The 17,528-nt window shown below is 40.4% G+C and overlaps 1 pseudogene; it reads left to right on the plus strand.

The window, feature by feature from the left end:
• The first annotated feature begins 980 nt into the window (after positions 1-980).
• Positions 981-13,581, plus strand: LOC127627378 (putative olfactory receptor 14L1; annotated as a pseudogene).
• The last annotated feature ends 3,947 nt before the right edge of the window (positions 13,582-17,528 follow it).

Here is a 17,528-nt window from a genome sequence, read left to right on the forward strand (position 1 = left end):
AAATGTTTTATATTTCCGCTTTGAAGTATTTTAATGTTACACTATAAAAATTACAATATACTTTTCTTTTAGTTGATGATAAACTGCTGTGTCTGCAACACCGGATAATTAGTCTAAAAACCAAGGCGTCTTACAATTTCTTCGCGCTTCGGCCAAATATATGAAATATTATGTATAATTTCCACAAAAATAAATGTCGGGACGAACACAGAAAGTGAAGGGGAACATCCCAATTAATAGTTTCTACACTACAGTTTAAAATAGGCTGGCTTTATAGCAAGTGTTATGTCGGTAGCCAAGTGAGCAGCAATACAGCAGACCCAAAATTAAGGGGAAATTATTTAATTATCTAATTAATCAGCTATTATTTTATGCTGATAAAGAAAATGATAAGCGTTCATATAACGTGATAGTATTAACTTACCTCTGTATCTTCTGTTGGCAGTGGCACTGGTCGAACGTTGAAATTTAAAATGTCCTCGCTAGACCAGTTTTAACCCAACTGGGAGCATTATTATAGAAACAACCCAATAAATGTTAGGAATAACCCAACAGAAGGACCAATATGTTTAACCCAGCTATTGGGTAAAATAAATAACCCAACGTTTTTTGGAGTGTAGACTCATTAATTTCTTTGGATATTCTGGTTTATGATTTTACCTTTTTTTTTTTTAATGAATAAAAAACACTTTTAAAGTTAAAAGACAATTAAAAAACACTTAATATAAAACCACACATGACCTCATCACTTTCAGTTAGAACACTCCCAGAACATGGACCCGTGGATGTGCCGTTTTTTCTGACTGTGAATAAACTGTGACTGTCATAGCTCTGACTATGACCGCCTCATTTACCACAGCAACAATAACAACTGAAGCTTAATGAAATGTCTGCTTTATGTACACTTTGGATTGGACTTTGATTAATATTGTCTTATGTACAGTTTGTATTGCATAATATTTTATGTGATCTCCTCTCACATGTGTGCTCTACAAACCTATGTTATCTACAACTCTTTACTTTATGAGTTTTTAAGATTAACTTTAATGTCTTATGATATATAAGTAGCCATATGCAGACCTTTAGAATATAATTCCAAATGAATACCATTTACCTGTGTTAAATTAATTATTTTATCCTGGATTTTACCCTATTTATTTTGGGTTCTTATATTCTTGTTATCAAACTTGAAGCCATTTTGTAAATATCACGTTGACAAATTATATTCTGGCAACTGGTCAATTGTAAAGCTGTCTTGTACATCATCTTTTGTTAATAATATATTTGGATATGTCTCTACTGTCACATTTTTTTGCTTTTAGTTGTTCCTTTTACAAAAAGCTTCACTTTGATGCTGCGCTGCTAAGCGCTACGGGGAACAACTCTAGCTGTGAACCGAGCTGAAATAGTGTGTAACACGTCAATGAACATTGACCGGAATTTATAGCCTCGGCTGATGTAATCATTAGATGCACCTGCGGCCAGGCTATAAATGGATACGTCACCAGGTGTCGTCAAAACTCTTTTTTCAGAGCGATTCTGTTTCTGTGTGTTTCACAAACCCTGTCAAAACTTTCTTTCCTCTGTTAGAAGTTAGAATCAGTTAGGCAGTGTGCAGTAAACGTTGTTCTCTTTTCTCTTCTGTTTAGAAAATATTATATATATATATTTCTAAAAAGAAAGAAAAAAGAGAGAATGACTGAAAGCCATAAGCGGTGCGTGTTCCCCTCTTCTCGCTCTATAGCTGAAGATGACACACATCAGTTTTTGCTGTTTGTTTGGGGGTAAGAGCACGCTGCTCTCGCGTTGCAGCAGGGTGCGAGCACTGCGATTTGCTTTAACAGGCAGAGTGCGTCGTGCTCGCCTCGCTTGCTTCCGGGAGTCAGCACTCACGGAAAAAAAAAAAAAGATCGTTCGTGGGGCTCTTGCATGGATTTGGCTGAGGAGCAAGAGACGGGTTGTTCCCTTTCTCTCACTTTCTCCCCAAACCCAGCTGGTCCTTCACATGATCTCGAAGCGCGTTCCGATGCTTCTTCGGATCATGAGGTGGATCGCGATTCTCTTCCCGCCTCCGAGATTTCCGTCCGCGATAGAAAATCTACGGAGGAATTGCTCGATGTTGTTACTCATGCGGTTGCCAGATTGGACTGGCCATGCGAAAAAGAGACCCCCAAACGCTCCAAATTAGGGGATAGATTTTATCTTCCAGTCAAAGAAAGGGAATGCCTCATGGGTCCCTTCCCTTCTTTGATAACCTCCATGAAGAGCTTTTTCGCTCATGGAGAACCCCTAAAAAAAAAAATATAAAAAAAAAAAAAAAAGAAAAAAGAAAATATATATATATTTTCTTCCCATCTTCACATACCCTCGGCGTCATTATATTCGACTATCGTGGGTGCTGAGGCACGGGGTATTCAGTGATGCCGCCCGGTCGAAGAGAGCTGCTTGAGGCTATCTCTCGCCGGGCTCGGCATCGTCACTTAAGAAGCCCTCTCTCCCCTCAAAGCCTTGTAGGACAACCTCCACTTTAGTGGGAAGGGCTTATCAAGCAGCAGGTCAGGCTGGTGCTGCTCTGCACACTATGCTGTTTTACAGGCATACCAGGCTGACCTCCTGGACGACCTGAGTGTGGGTTCTGCGCTTGACGAGCAAGCCTCAGACCCGCCTCGGTCCTGACTGAAGGGAGGCTCAAAAGCAAAGCATGGCGAGTCGTGCTCCTCCTCCCAGGGATTGGGGACAGTCTCGCCGCCCTCGCCAGCCCCTGAAGCAAGACCCAAGAGAAAACCCTGACGGTCTTGCGCCTAGATTAGGGGGTAGCTCCCCTCGGGACGGGGCGCGTGCTTCACTTCACCCCTCCCGGTACCCCTCCATTCCCGCCACCTCTTGGTGTTTCGGGTTGCAGAGGCTTCCGTCAAAATTGGGTGTTTTCGCTGTTCCTGCATTTTATTCAGGACGCGAAACACTCGACAACCCCTCAACAGGAAGTGTTAAAATATAATACCCATCTCAGAGATCCTGGCAGCGTGGAAACTTCTGCCGGATATATTCTTTTCTGTGGGTCTTATAAGGGCGTCAGGATTTAATTCACTCGACGTTTTTCAGTGTTTCATCGGCGTGTTCTCACTACCGTGAACCGGATTTCTTTTTATGTAGAAACAAAAAAACTCAATCTCCTGGTTAAAGGGGCCATGGTATGTGTTCCCCTTCCAGAGAGAGAGTTAGGTTATTACACTAAATACTTCCCGTTTCCCATGGAGGTTGAGGGGTGGCGTCTGGCTTAGATCTTAAAGCTTGAACTACCCGTGGGTGTTCAAGTCCAAGATGATGCCTGTCAAGACGGTCGTGTCTCAAGCCCTACAACTCGTTTGGCTGGTCACCATCGATCTTATGACGCACTTCAATACTTCATTTAGAAGTTCTGCCACAACATGGAAAGTTCCTGAGGTTCACTTCCGGGGGCGAAGTCTTCCAGGGTCAGGTTCTTTCACTCAGCCTAGCCCTTTTTACCCGCACATCCACAATGCATGATGTAGCGCTGGCTCCTTGCGACTCCGGGGCATCTGCATTCTGAATTATGTAGACGACTGGCTGATCCTAGCGCAGTTCCAGGAACTGGCAGTTCAGCACAGGGACATCGTCTTAGCTCATCTGTTTCTCTGGGGTTCCACATCCACTGTCAGATTATGTGCTTCAAGTGGTCAGTCCTTTGATAATTTAGGAATAATTATAGAGTTTCAAGGTTAACCTTGCAGTTATATTATTATATGGTTTTATCCTGTAATTCTAAAGGAATTGAAAATAAATAAATAAATGTTAACCTAAAAATGTGCTTTATGTGTTATCATTTAAATTAACTGGTTTTATTTAAGTACTAAATATTAATTAACTAGGGCTACAAATTTTAATCAATTTAATAAAATAAAAAACCCAATTAATTAATCAACATAAAAATTATTAATTACATGTATAATGATGTCTGAGAAATGATTATAACAATAATTCAATATATAATTATTAAATCATAAATATTTAAATTAAAAATGTATAAATATAATATATATTTTTAAATACGATAATTCCGACTATTAAAATGCATTACATTGTGGCATGCCAGTAAAGCATTGATAAGACAATACTAATTTATTCCACATTTTTGAACATATTTAATTGGATTACAGTCCACAGCATGATGAATGTGTGCGAAGAGAACCCTATCGCAACACAAACTTGTCATAAAAACTGATGAATGTGAGCGGAGAGGACCAGCCTGCCGCATCACAAACTTGTTCAGGCATGAGCTGAGATGTCGACTCAAGGGCATAAGAGCCCGAAGTAGCAAAGCATCTAACCCATAAAGTTTGATGAATGTGTGCGAAGAGAACCCTATCGCAACACAAACTTGTCATAAAAAATGATGAATGTGAGCGGAGAGGACCAGCCTGCCGCATCACAAACTTGTTCAGGCATGAGCTGAGATGTTGACTCAAGGGCATAAGAGTCCGGAGTAGCAAAGCATCTAACCCATAAAGTTCGATGAATGTGTGCGAAGAGAACCCTATCGCAACACAAACTTGTCATAAAAACTGATGAATGTGAGCGGAGAGGACCAGCCTGCCGCATCACAAACTTGTTCAGGTATGAGCTGAGATGTCGACTCAAGGGCATAAGAGCCCGGAGTGCAGAACATCCAAACTAAAAAAGTCCAATGAATGTGTGCGGAGAGGACAACCTGCCGCATCACAAACTTGTTTAGGCATGGGCTGAGATGTCGACTCAAGGACATAAGAGTCCGGAGTAGCAAAGCATCTAACCCATAAAGTTCGATGAATGTGTGCGAAGAGAACCCTATCGCAACACAAACTTGTCATAAAAACTGATGAATGTGAGCGGAGAGGACCAGCCTGCCGCATCACAAACTTGCCCAGACATGAGCTTGAGATGTCGACTCAAGGGCATAAGAGCCCGGAGTGGCAAAACATCCAAACTATAAAAATCTAATGAATGTGTGCGGAGAGGACAACCTGCCGCATCACAAACTTGCTGCAGAGGGAGACCTCTAGCCAAGGTTTTAGAGGAGGAGAGCCCTCTGGTAGAGTGCACCCTAAAACCTACTGGCGAAGCTTGACCGCGCACCTCGTAGGCCCGGGCAATAATGAGGATGCCTCTTTGAGGGCACCCCGCCCACCAAGCCGTGGCAAACCGCAGTGGCCACATAGAACCTGGCAGTGGTGAGGCAAGTGCCCGCTGACAGTTCTTTCTACAGAAAACCCAGAACTGAAGCAAACTGGCAGTAAGCTGGTTCTGTAATAAGAACTTTAGTAGAAGGAAACGCGTGCAGGCGCATTTGTGCTATGTATGCGTTACTACGATCAGCCCCTCCGGGGACTGGGCGACTCAGGGAGAAGTAGAGGAGACATTGCGCTATCAACAGAGGCGAAGAGGTCCTCTTCTGCCCTGTAAAATCTACCCTATCTAAGATCTCACCCAAACTTGTTCCAAGTGGAAAAAGCCCGGCATTTAAAAAGGTCTCGATAACCTCAGGAGAAAGCCCTGTGTCCCTCAGTTGGTACCCTTAGGGGCCAAACATGAAAGATTCCACAATTCGGGGCAGGGATGAAATATTGCCCTGTGCCTGAGATAGAAGATCCTTCCTGTTCGGAAACACCCAAGGCGAGCCGTCGAAGACTAGCGGCTGTACATCATTGCGCCATTAGCTGGGTAATTCCCAGCCAATCACATGTTGTGCAATCTGCTCACAATCTCTCACATTGCTGTTTCAGTGTGCTAACACGGCAACATCATTCTATAGCACTGTCTGACATCAAGTCCAATTCGCTCTCTGACTAGTTAACATCCAGCATGGACACCGACTTATTCACTGCTCCTCACCTGTCATCCAGTAGCAGCAGTCCTCGCCGCAACACTCGTATGCAAATTTCTGGATTCTCAGTGGGATCGTGCACTCCAGGAATCATAATAGACCTCTCCAGGCCATAGGATAACAAGTGCAAAGAATATCTCAGGAAGCCCACCATCCCGTAACGACGTCATAACTTCATCTCAACTTCTGCCCACATCAAACCCATGGGGAGTAAACAATCAGCAAACCTAGATCTTCATCCACATCTCATTCACTTAGGAGATCTCCCTCAATCGATCCAACGCATCCTCAATTGGTATGCACGACCCCTCGTGGAATGAGTGCGCTCCACGCAAATTCCGTCAAAATCATCTGCTCAGGCAGCAGCTGTTTTCCATCAGAAATAAGCGAAGTTCTTATCATATCCATCAAATGCATTCTTATTTAGTCATGGGTCTAGGCCTTCTTTTGCCATGCTGACTGTTCATCATAATGCATCCGCATCAACAGTGGTTAAATTGGCTTTTGTAGGGAGGGGCAGCCCTTATTTACAGTGAATGGTCATCATTCAAAATCCCGCCGTAAAATGACTTAAAGGGGATCTTTTTCCAGTATTAATGTGTAAGGTAGGGTTGAGTAGTTATTCAAACAAAGACAAATAATTTACAATTCACTTACTTTATTATTATTTTTTACCTTGAATGTTAACAGGCAGGAAACAGATTTCATTTTTTTTAAAAAATATGTTGATTTAAAGTGCTCATATTATATTTTTTGGCTTTTTCCCTTTCCTTTATTGTGTTATATATCTTTTTTGTGCATGTTATAGGTTTACAAAGTCCAGCCCAAAGGGACTTACTATCTCCAAAAGAAAACACTGTTCGCAAACTGCTCCAAACAGCTCTCTTATAGTCCAGCCTTTACTTCCGTGACCAACGTGAGTCACTTTGTAACACACGTTATAATGCTCACCTAGCATGGCATGCCCTCATACTCTGCAACCGACTAGCTAGCAGTGCTTACCTAGCTACTGAGCATGTGTGACTCCCAACAAAGATGGAACAGAAGTGGGATGCCTCACTCGGTTGCTAAAACAGAGACCTCAACACACAGGGTGAAAAGAGGAGCTGAAGCAATGTGCAGTACAACAAAAATATGGTGTTTTCTGAAAATTAAACCATGTAAGCCTATTCTGGTACAACCTCTAAATACAATTATGAACCTGAAAATGAGTATAATATGAGCACTTTAAAAGAATCAGGGCCAAATTCTTTGGCAGTTTATGTTATGTGTGATTTAATCACACCGACACAGGAGGTAATTACTCAACTCAATGCATTATGAAACAACCCGAACAACACTTGAGGCACTTGTGTGCAGACATAACAGTTTACACTTTAAATACATCACATTTACTTATTCACATACTACAATTCATGCATTCATCAGCTTCCAAATAGGAGTAAAGGCAGGCTCCTCTGGTTTATGCTGCCTTTGTCTACAGGCAGCATGGTCTGCTGACCTCCTTGTCATCTCCCACCTCCTAACAAACTTAGTTGGGTTCCACAACTCTAGTGGTGGACCCACTAACTTTACAAACATCAAAGAGGACACATTGACAATCTTCAGCTGATTTCTCAGTGGTGAAACAATAGTATTCATTGCTGAAAATCCCCTTTCACATTCAGCTGTGCTCACAGCCAGTGTATCTACTGTGTGTTTTAATTTCAGAAGACCCTCTTTAATTACCATGTTTGGGTTTTCCTTGTAGTCCCTGAAACCTTGTTTGACACTACAGTAGTTCATCGCCAGACTATTACACAGCTGCCTCAATTCTTGTTCTCCGTACAGCAGTGGAACTGGAGAGGGCCAGTTGTCAGGTGACAACACATAACAATATTTGGTGCTGAAGGAGACGGAGCTGAGCTCCGGCAGGGTGTGTTGTGGACCTGAGGAGGCGGAGCTGTGCTCCGGTTGCTCCGGCCCAATTTAACCTCTGCGCATCAATATCAAAAGCCAGTATTTCATGTCAACAGAGCATTCACTCTCATAGTGCAGGCAATCACACGTTCACAGCATGATCACATGAGGGTAACTCGGTCAAGGTTCACTCGAATGTCATTCACAGTGTTGCATGCCTAAGTGTTCCCCATCGGTGAATTAAGATCATTATTCAGGCATATCATCATGTACAGTCAGTGCTTATTGTACGGTGTCCCATCAATCCACTCAGTAAGATATCCCCACCTTCATTCTAATCACGTATTGGGTGCTTGCCAATACAGTTTATCATCCCTATGCCCTACTCACCAGGAAAGACAGAGCTCACGACGTGGGCACACCGAGGGAGCATGGCAGCACAGTTTAATATAGCCTTCACTAAAGTCTTGCGAAAGGGTCCTTGGTGAAATAAATAATTTATTTAGTTTGGTACAACATTTCGGTGTTCCCTACCTGAGCGCATCCAAGGCCGCATTAATGCCAATCCGTAAAATGCAGGGCTTTCTTACTCTATACGTACTTCCACATTCTAATCGGAAGCACCACTGTTGTGGCGCGTCTCTGACACCTAGCGGCAAGCTCCACACAGCATTCCCCTTATTTATCTGATGATTTAATTACCAGCATAACGCATATCGCCATATGATCAGGTCATACATGGAGTCATTCTTATTTCATGGTATATTTACGTTTATTACTCATGCAGGCATCATTAAAGAGCAGATATTTGTATGGTATGTCCTCATTCACTCATCTTTTTTCAGACCACGTTTCAATTCATGGGGATCTTCAAGTATTGGGGCTTTATCAATGTTCCAAATTTCAGTCAGCCCATCTACATTACTTTTAAGTATCAAAGCATTTCAATATACTGTTCACTTTTAATGTGCATGGTCAGGGACGTTACATTTTTGTAGCAGGTAAGTAGGTCTGGCAATCATTGGATAAAACCTGTGCAGAGTCAAGATTGTTAGTCTTGTTACGTCATTATGCCCCTTTTTACAAGATGTAATATAAGTCTCAGGTGTCTCCAGAATGCATCTGTGAAGTTTCAGCTCAAAATACACCACGGATGATTTATTATACCATGTTGTAAATGCTTCCTTTTGGGTGGAATCAAAAACCCGCTGATTTTGTGTCTCTTTAAATATAAATGAGCTGCTGCTCCCCGCCCCCTTTCCAGAAGAGGGCTATGCCTTTACAGCTCCTGCTTCGGACATTACAGCAACAACAAATCAGAACCAATATGACTGACAGCATAAATACTGGAGTTCAGCCATATCTGTATGAATAAATAAATAAATATATATATATATATATATATATATATATATATATATATATATATATATATTTATTTATATATATGTATGCGTATCTATGTATATCTGGTCTCCGTGAATACAATCAGAGATGGTAACTTTATCTGCATTAGCCGTGGAATCAGCTATCAAGCACATTCGGAAAGACAATTTGCAAACATTCACAAAATATAAAGTGTGATACATCTTCAGAATGTAAATCTGGAACCCGAACAGTTGGTACTGATCCATGCTTGAGAATCAATTTTTGAAACTCATTCACAAAGCAGCCCAGTGTAAAATGATTTGCACAATGTAAAGGTATTCAATGGAAAGGAGGAGGCGAGAACCGGCTTTTCAATATAAATAATAGGTTTAATGATAAACTTAAAAGACAACACAAACACACACATGACGGACATGTCCGCTAACGATCTCTCTCTCCCGCACGATACTCTGCAGTCGACCTTTAAACCTCAGCAGCTTGATTAGCCCAATACGGGACCGGGGGTGTATGATCACGACCCGGACTCGCCCTCCGCCCTGCCACATTCCTCCCTCGTTCTCTCAGGCTGGGGACCCCCGGCCTGACGTACATCCCCCCCTCTTTCCCTGGGGGAGGGCGCGCCTTCTGCGCTGTCTGCCAGCAGGTCATCCCCATCTACCTGGACGAGGGAGGGGACAAGGGGAGGGAAACAGAAATAATTAAAACTAAAAAATTTAAAACAGGGAAAAGGCCAACGCAGAGCAACAGTGAGAGAGAGAGAGAGGAGAGAGAGATGAAGAAAAAAAAAAAACTCTTACTCGCCAGTTCTCCGATATGCCGCAGCTTGTTCCTCGGCCACTCCTCCACCCTCTATCGGACAACAGCCGCGCCTCTCCGGGCGGATCCGAGGCAGTCCTCCAGCCCCTGGTGGACGGAACACCCCGCCGCGTTCTCGGGGAACAGAAGGGGTCTCCTCCGCCCCTGGCAGCGGCCCTTACCGCTCCAGGCGGTCGGCTAGGAGCCCCTTCTTCTCTGCTCCATCCGCTCTCTTTGAAATGTATCCCATCATCACGGCCAGCATTATATGGGGTTCCTTTTGATAGATGTAGTTATGCGACAGTTCCCCAGTCATCACTATAATCGATAAAGGCAGGTCCTCCTCGAACCATCATGTTTCTTATGAGACGTCTGACATGGCAGAGCATTTCCTGCAACTTCATTATCTCAGCCAGACACATTCCAGGGTTTTTCAGTGTAATCTCTGACTCCCTCCTTTGCTTCGAGTTCCACAGGGAAAAAAAAGAAATACATTATCCTTGCCACCCGTCTCAGACCTCCTCTCCTGCTGGATTAAGCCCCTCCTTACTACCCCATTTAAATTCCCCTCCAACTCTCATGCAGGAAGGACTTGCCCGGTCCAAACTTCCTACTACTCCACCTGGGCCCATTATTCCTCCTCCTGCCAATCACGCAGTACTCTATTTTCCGTTCTGATCTCCAAGTGTGCGTGTTCATTTCCTTTTGCTTTAACACCAGACATCTCAAATTTTGTTCCTTATTCTTCACTCCATCCCTAGCTCCCATGTAGCACCACTGGTTAAAACATTATGGTCTCTCCCTTCACATCTTCTCGGGGTATTCCTTTTGCATCAGAGTAGTTTCTACTGGCTCTCTTCGAGGTACAATGGAATCCACTGTCAAGATGCTCAGCCACTGGTCTTCCTAAACCTACCTGAAATATAGTCAACCTAACCCAAATCAAACAAGCTCAACTCTCCATCTGGTGGTGGTAGGTGGCTCTCTCCCAGCACATCCTTCCCTACGCAATGATTCAATTAAAGCACGCCCACTGTTAGCAAGGATAGCACATATCTATGTCAAGTCAAGTCAAGTCAAGTGGTTTTTATTGTCGTTTCAACCATATACAGTTAGTACAGTACACAGCAAAACGAGACAACGTTCCTCCAGGACCATGGTGCTACATAAAAACAACAAAGGACCAACATAGGACCACATGAGACTACACAACGAAATAAAATACCTATATAAACTACCTATATATACCTATATAAAGTGCACGTGCAAACATGTGCAAAAAGTACAGGACAGTACAACAAATTTCTGACAATGAACAGGACAATAGACAGTGCAGCGCCGACCAGTACTCAGTAGTGCAAAAAGATGACAGTTTCTAAAAATGTAAACATAACATACTATGAGATAATGTTCTATGCACATAGCAGTTATTGAGGTAGCAGACAGTTATAAAGTGACAGTAATTAAAGTGCAACTCAGGACACGTGTGTGTCAAACCAGTCTCTGAGTATTGAGGAGTCTGATGGCTTGTCTACCCTCCTCACTAGGGCTTCCATAATCTCAAGCATGGTTCCTTTGCAAAGGTATTGCACAAGCCAGCCGCCCTCGATGGAAAGCTCACACTATAACGGGATATCTTTCAACGGGGTATTGCACGACAACATTGCCATTATCGTATGGCTATATGTATGCTGTTCACCTTGGCAAAGATAACCATTAAACTCATTCGAGGGCTTGAGCCTCATGGAATATCTTTCTACGACAGGTATTGCACACAATGTTGCAATTATGGTATGGCTCTAGGCATGTTGTTCACCTTTCGGCAAATATAACCATCAAACAACTCTTCCCTCGTCTGAATGTTTTCACATCGAATTATGTTTTCTTTCAACGAAGGGATTTCACACAATGTTGCCATAATCATATGGCGTTACGCATGTTGTTCACCTTTCAACAAAGATACCTCAAACAACTCTTCCCTCGTCGGAGGGGTTTCATTATCACATGTTCTTTCAACGAAGGGATTTCACGCAACGTTGCCATAATCACATGGCTTTATGCTACGTTGTTTACCTTTCGGCAAAGATACCTCAAACAACTCTTCCCTCATCGCAGGGTTTTCATAATCAAATGTTGTTTATCTTTCAACAAAGATACTGCACAGCAATGTCGGCCTAACGTAGGGCCGCATACATGTTGTTCGTCTTTGGCAAAGATTCTGCAAAACCAGGGTCCCTCGAAGGAGTGCCCAAAATCACATTCGAGGACAAATAAATGGAGAAGGGGAAAAAAACATACAAGGACAAAATCAAACTCAAGGAGGAGAGAAAAAAAAAAAGCATAAGGACAAAATCAAACTCAAGGTGGAGAAGAAAAAAAAAAAAAAACGCACCGCTTTTCCTATTGCAAAGGTATTGCACAACCTTACCAGAGGTTGCGCATTTCATGTCAAGTCTAGGTGTTCACATCTCTTTTTTCTCCCCTCTTCTCAAGAATTAAATAAGACCTGGCTCGTACCTGACCGGATCATCACTTTTGGGGGTAGAATTCTACATTCTCTCTCTTTTGGGGGTAGGCTCCTTGCCCCTGCCATCTATCTCTGGCAGGATATGACGGTTCTGAGTATAACTTCTTCGGACCGCCAGACGGGGCCTACGCCAAAGAGAGACATTACTTTTAAGTTTTATATTCATCAAATAAATGTAATCTTAAATTTCACTCAAGTCTGCGAGTCTTCCTGATAGAAAAACTTTTCTGTGGAAACCTTACCTTGCAGAATCTTGGATGCAAGCAAGACATATTTCAAGGTCTGTTTAATGGGTCAATGTTTGTTTTGATAACTATTTTGGTTAGTTTTGTACTGATTTCCTATTTGAAAATAATTCTAGCTTGCAGAAAATCAAAACTAAATCAAGACAAGTTCTTTAGCACTTGTATGCCACACTTGATTTCCTTTCTGAACTACATAGCTTGTGCTCTTTTTTTATTCTCTCCACACTGAATTTAGAGTAAAACCATTACCTCACATATTAAATAATTTTTTGTCTGTTATTTCCCTGACCATCCCCCCTATTTGTTAATCTGATAATATATGGTTTAAAATTAGGTCCTGTCATAGCAAAAATATTGTTTGTTTTCCAAATTAAAAGAATTAAAAGCTTGTCTCATAACTCTTATAACAGTGTGTACATTTGGTGTGTTTTTTGTTTTTTTTTTAGTTCATGTGTTCATGGCATACAATAAAATGATGTGCATGGGCTGTTTAGTGATATTTATTTAGCTTTCTGGCAATTGTGCAAGTGAAAATAGAAGTTTTATTTTGAGATGAGTTTTACTGTGCTGCATTAATACAATGATTAGTTTACGTAATGCATAATGTTGTATACATAATGTGATTTAAATAGTTTTTTTAATTTTAAGCTGTAGTATTAATGTTGGATTTGATAGGCCTGGGATAAAAATATGTATGTATATAAGAGCATGAAATACTTATGTTTGCAGTTGGGGGATAATATGTTTGAAGGTTCACATTTGACTTCGTATATGTCACATCTTTAAGGCCATTAAAGACAAAAAAGCCCAAAACAGGCCTTCTCATACAGAACACTTTTAAGTGATCTTATGAACAAAGATATTATAACAGTTGAGAAAGATGACATCAATATGAATATTTGGTGCCATCTTCTGTTAACAAGTTATTATTGCCACCCCACACTTCTGTAAGAGTCACACTGGCAAGCACCATTTTTTAATTATTCAAATTAAGCACTAACTTATTTGTTCTCTCTGTATTAATATTTTTTAGCAGTTTTACTTAACTGCCTCAAATTTAACAAATGCAGTTTTATTCGAGTCTGGGAACAATTGGCCAAATTTTGTGTTGTTTAGGTTTAAAGAAGTTAATGCAGCAAACAAACTCAAACTGTTTCTGTAATGCAAAAGTTGCATTGTAACATGTAATGTTATGCAACATTAATTTGCTATTATTTTTTGGGTTTATCAGACAACTAATAATTAAAACATTTTTTTTTATATATTTGCAAAGGTGTGGATATTCTTCCATTTTATCAATATGTGTTACTAATTTCTCAATATCAGGGATAAAAATAAAGTTTAAAGTTTTATATTACAACAAGTTGATGCTCTAAAAAAAAAAACAGCCCTAATATACTGTGTATATATATATATATATATATATATATACAGTATATTAGGGCTGTCGATTTAACGCGTTAATTCAGTGCGATTCATTTTACAAAAATAACGCGTGAAAAAAAAATTACGCATTTAAATCGCACTTCCCCCAGACCATAATTAGGAAGATTCCTGAAAAATGTATGCTTGTAGTACCACCTGTTTACTCCAGAGGGCAGTAAGTGAAACTGCAGCAGTATGAGCAACGCGCAGTTTAAACAGTGAACAAAACACTTCTGTAGGCGTTCTTGCGTTCAAAACACACAAAGGATCTCAAGATGCGTTTAAAGATTGAGTATTAAACTATATTTAACTTGACACAGTGACCTAAACATTTTATGTTTATGATGCAACACACCCGAGACGCGACATGCATGTCTGACGCAGGGTGTGGCTGGACTGAGATGGTGCAAAATTCGGAAATTACCTCATAAATATCTAATCACAGTTAAAATCAAAGAAATTTCCTTCAAACTTATAAATAAGTACTACCTCACTAATTATTTTCTTGTAAATAGATTTAATTGTGATGTTGATATATTCTGTACATTTTGTGGTCTGCAGGAGGAAACATTTATTCATTTATTTTAGAGTTGTCCCGACTCGACTTGTTTTGGTCTGATTTCTGCGAGATTGTTAGAGATATATTATTATTATTTTTAGCTATGACACGTCTCTTCATAAGGAATATTATTTGATTGATGTTCTGCTTTTGTTGGCAAAGTTTAGTATTCATAAATGTAAGCATTTTGGTTATAAACCATTAGCTTCATTTTTAAGGTTCAGCAATACCTAAGAACAATTTCCAATTTGAGTAACAAGAAAGCTGTAAAGTGTATTGAAATATGTAAACAATTTGATATTTTTATTTAAACTGTTTATTTATTTTCCTTTTTGATGTTGTTTGTTTTAATATACCTCTAGATTCAGATGGTAGAGTCAGAATTTGTCGTAAACAGAATGAGAACATGGATCCATCATGCCTTGTTACCACTGTGCAGGCTGGTGGTGGTGGTGGTGTAATGGTGTGGGGGATGTTTTCTTGGCACACTTTAGGCCCCTTAGTGCCAATTGGGCATCGTTTAAATGCCACGGCCTACCTGAGCATTGTTTCTGACCATGTCCATCCCTTTATGGCCACCATGTACCCATCCTCTGATGGCTACTTCCAGCAGGATAATGCACCGTCACAAAGCTCGAATCATTTCAAATTGGTTTCTTGAACATGACAATGAGTTCACTGTACTAAAATGGCCCCCACAGTCACCAGATCTCAACCCAATAGAGCATATTTGGGATGTGGTGGAACGGGAGCTTCATGCCCTGGATGTGCATCCCACAAATCTCCATCAACTGCAAGATGCTATCCTATCAATATGGGCCAACATTTCTAAAGAATTCTTTCAGCACCTTGTTGAATCAATGCCACGTAGAATTAAGGCAGTTCTGAAGGCGAAAGGGGGTCAAACACAGTATTAGTATGGTGTTCCTAATAATCCTTTAGGTGAGTGTATGTTAGATGGATGTGATTTAGTTTGTGTAAATGACGGAAGGGCAACAAGAGTTGATTTAGCAAAAGGGAAGTCTGCCTTAGATTTAACCATTGTTATTGGAAACCTGGCAAGGAGGTGTGTGTGTGTGTGTGTGTGTGTGTGTGTACATTGGATAACATTTTAATATGTAGTGATCATTTTCCAATTACTTGCAAAATAGGAATTGATTTGGATGTGAATGTAGAGGAAAGAATGCCTTGATGGAAATTTAAGTCAGCTGACTAGGATAAATGTAAAGAGCTTAGTGAGATCATGATGAGAGAAATAGGAGAATCTGTAGAGGAGGTTGAAGAACTAAACAATGTATTAAGTAATAGTCTTTGTAAGGCAGAAGAGGAAGCAATTGATAAAGGTAAAATAAGTAGTAGGAAGAAGGCAGTTCCTTGGTGGAACGATGAGTGTAGCAAAGCAATAAAACTTAGAAATAAATCACTGAAAAAGGTCAGGAAAACATATACCTTTGATGACTTTATTGAGTACAAAAGGAAACAAGCAATAGTTAGGAAAGTAATTAATGATGCAAAATAAAGGATTGGACACAGTGTTGTGAAAGAATAGGGGAAGAAACCGAAATCAGTTCGGTATGATCAAGAAGATGAATGGGATACAAAGAAATAATAGCATTCCGGTTATTATTAATGAAAATAAACCAGCTGTTTTGGACATTGAAAAAGCTGAAGCTCGAGCCAAAGCTTTTGTAAAAGTGCATAGTAGTGATAATATTCCAGTCAATATGAGAAAGTATAGAGAGAGTTGTTTAAGACACAATCCAGACTTATTATTTCATAGGGGACCTTCAGGAAGTTCATTAGATAAATGAGCTTACTTTTTTTCAAGCTAAAAAGTGCTGTTATTGGAGCTTAGCAAACTTCTCCTCTGAAGAATGATGTGTGTTATGAAATGGTAAAACATTTTTCAGATACATCGATATACATATTGTTATGCCTTTTTAATAAGATCTGGGAAAAGGGATACATTCGACTAATTGGAAACATGGGATAATTATCCCAGTTGAAAAACCAGGAAAGGACCATTCAGTAGCGTCTAGTTATAGGCCCATTGCCTTAACATCTAATCTGTGCAAAATTATGGAGAGAAAGGTTATTTTTAGTTTAAATCATGTGCTAGAAACAAAGGATACTTTTTTCCTTTCCAGTGTGGATTTCGGAAAGTTCGGAACACTATGGATGCAGTTTTATGTCTAGAGTCTGACATCAGAAAGGTTCAAGTTAACAAGGAGGTTTTAGTAGGGGTATTTCTTGATGTGGAGAAAGCCTATGATATGATATGGAAAGAGGGGCTTCTAATTAAACTGGATAAAACGGGTATTGGAGGGAGAATGTTTCATTGGTTTCATAGTTTCCTTTTTGACATATCTATTCAAGTCAGGGTGGGATCATCGTATTCCAAAACATATTATATAAAAAATGATACTCCTCAAGGTAATGTGTGTAGCCCCATCCAATTTAATGTTATGATTAATGAAATATTTTCCCAGGTTGGTGCAGGAGTTGAAAAGTCTCTGTTTGCGGATGACGGAGCACTGTGGAAGAGAGGGAGGAATGTTTTGTAAGTGGCTAAAAGTATGCAGAGTGCAATTAATGAGGTGGAAAAATAGACTGATAAATGGGGACTTCATTTATCAGTGTCGAAATCACAGGTTATTTGTTTTTCAAAAAAGAGAGAATGTCCTAGTGTAAGATTGCAGCTTTATGGCAAACCCTTATTTATTATTTTTTTATTTTTTTTATTTTTTATTATTAAACCTTTATTTAACCAGGAAGAGACTCGTTGAGATTAAAAATCTCTTTTACAAG

Source organism: Xyrauchen texanus, chromosome 34 (genome assembly GCF_025860055.1).
Source record: "Xyrauchen texanus isolate HMW12.3.18 chromosome 34, RBS_HiC_50CHRs, whole genome shotgun sequence".
In the NCBI taxonomy this organism is placed as follows: domain Eukaryota; kingdom Metazoa; phylum Chordata; class Actinopteri; order Cypriniformes; family Catostomidae; genus Xyrauchen; species Xyrauchen texanus.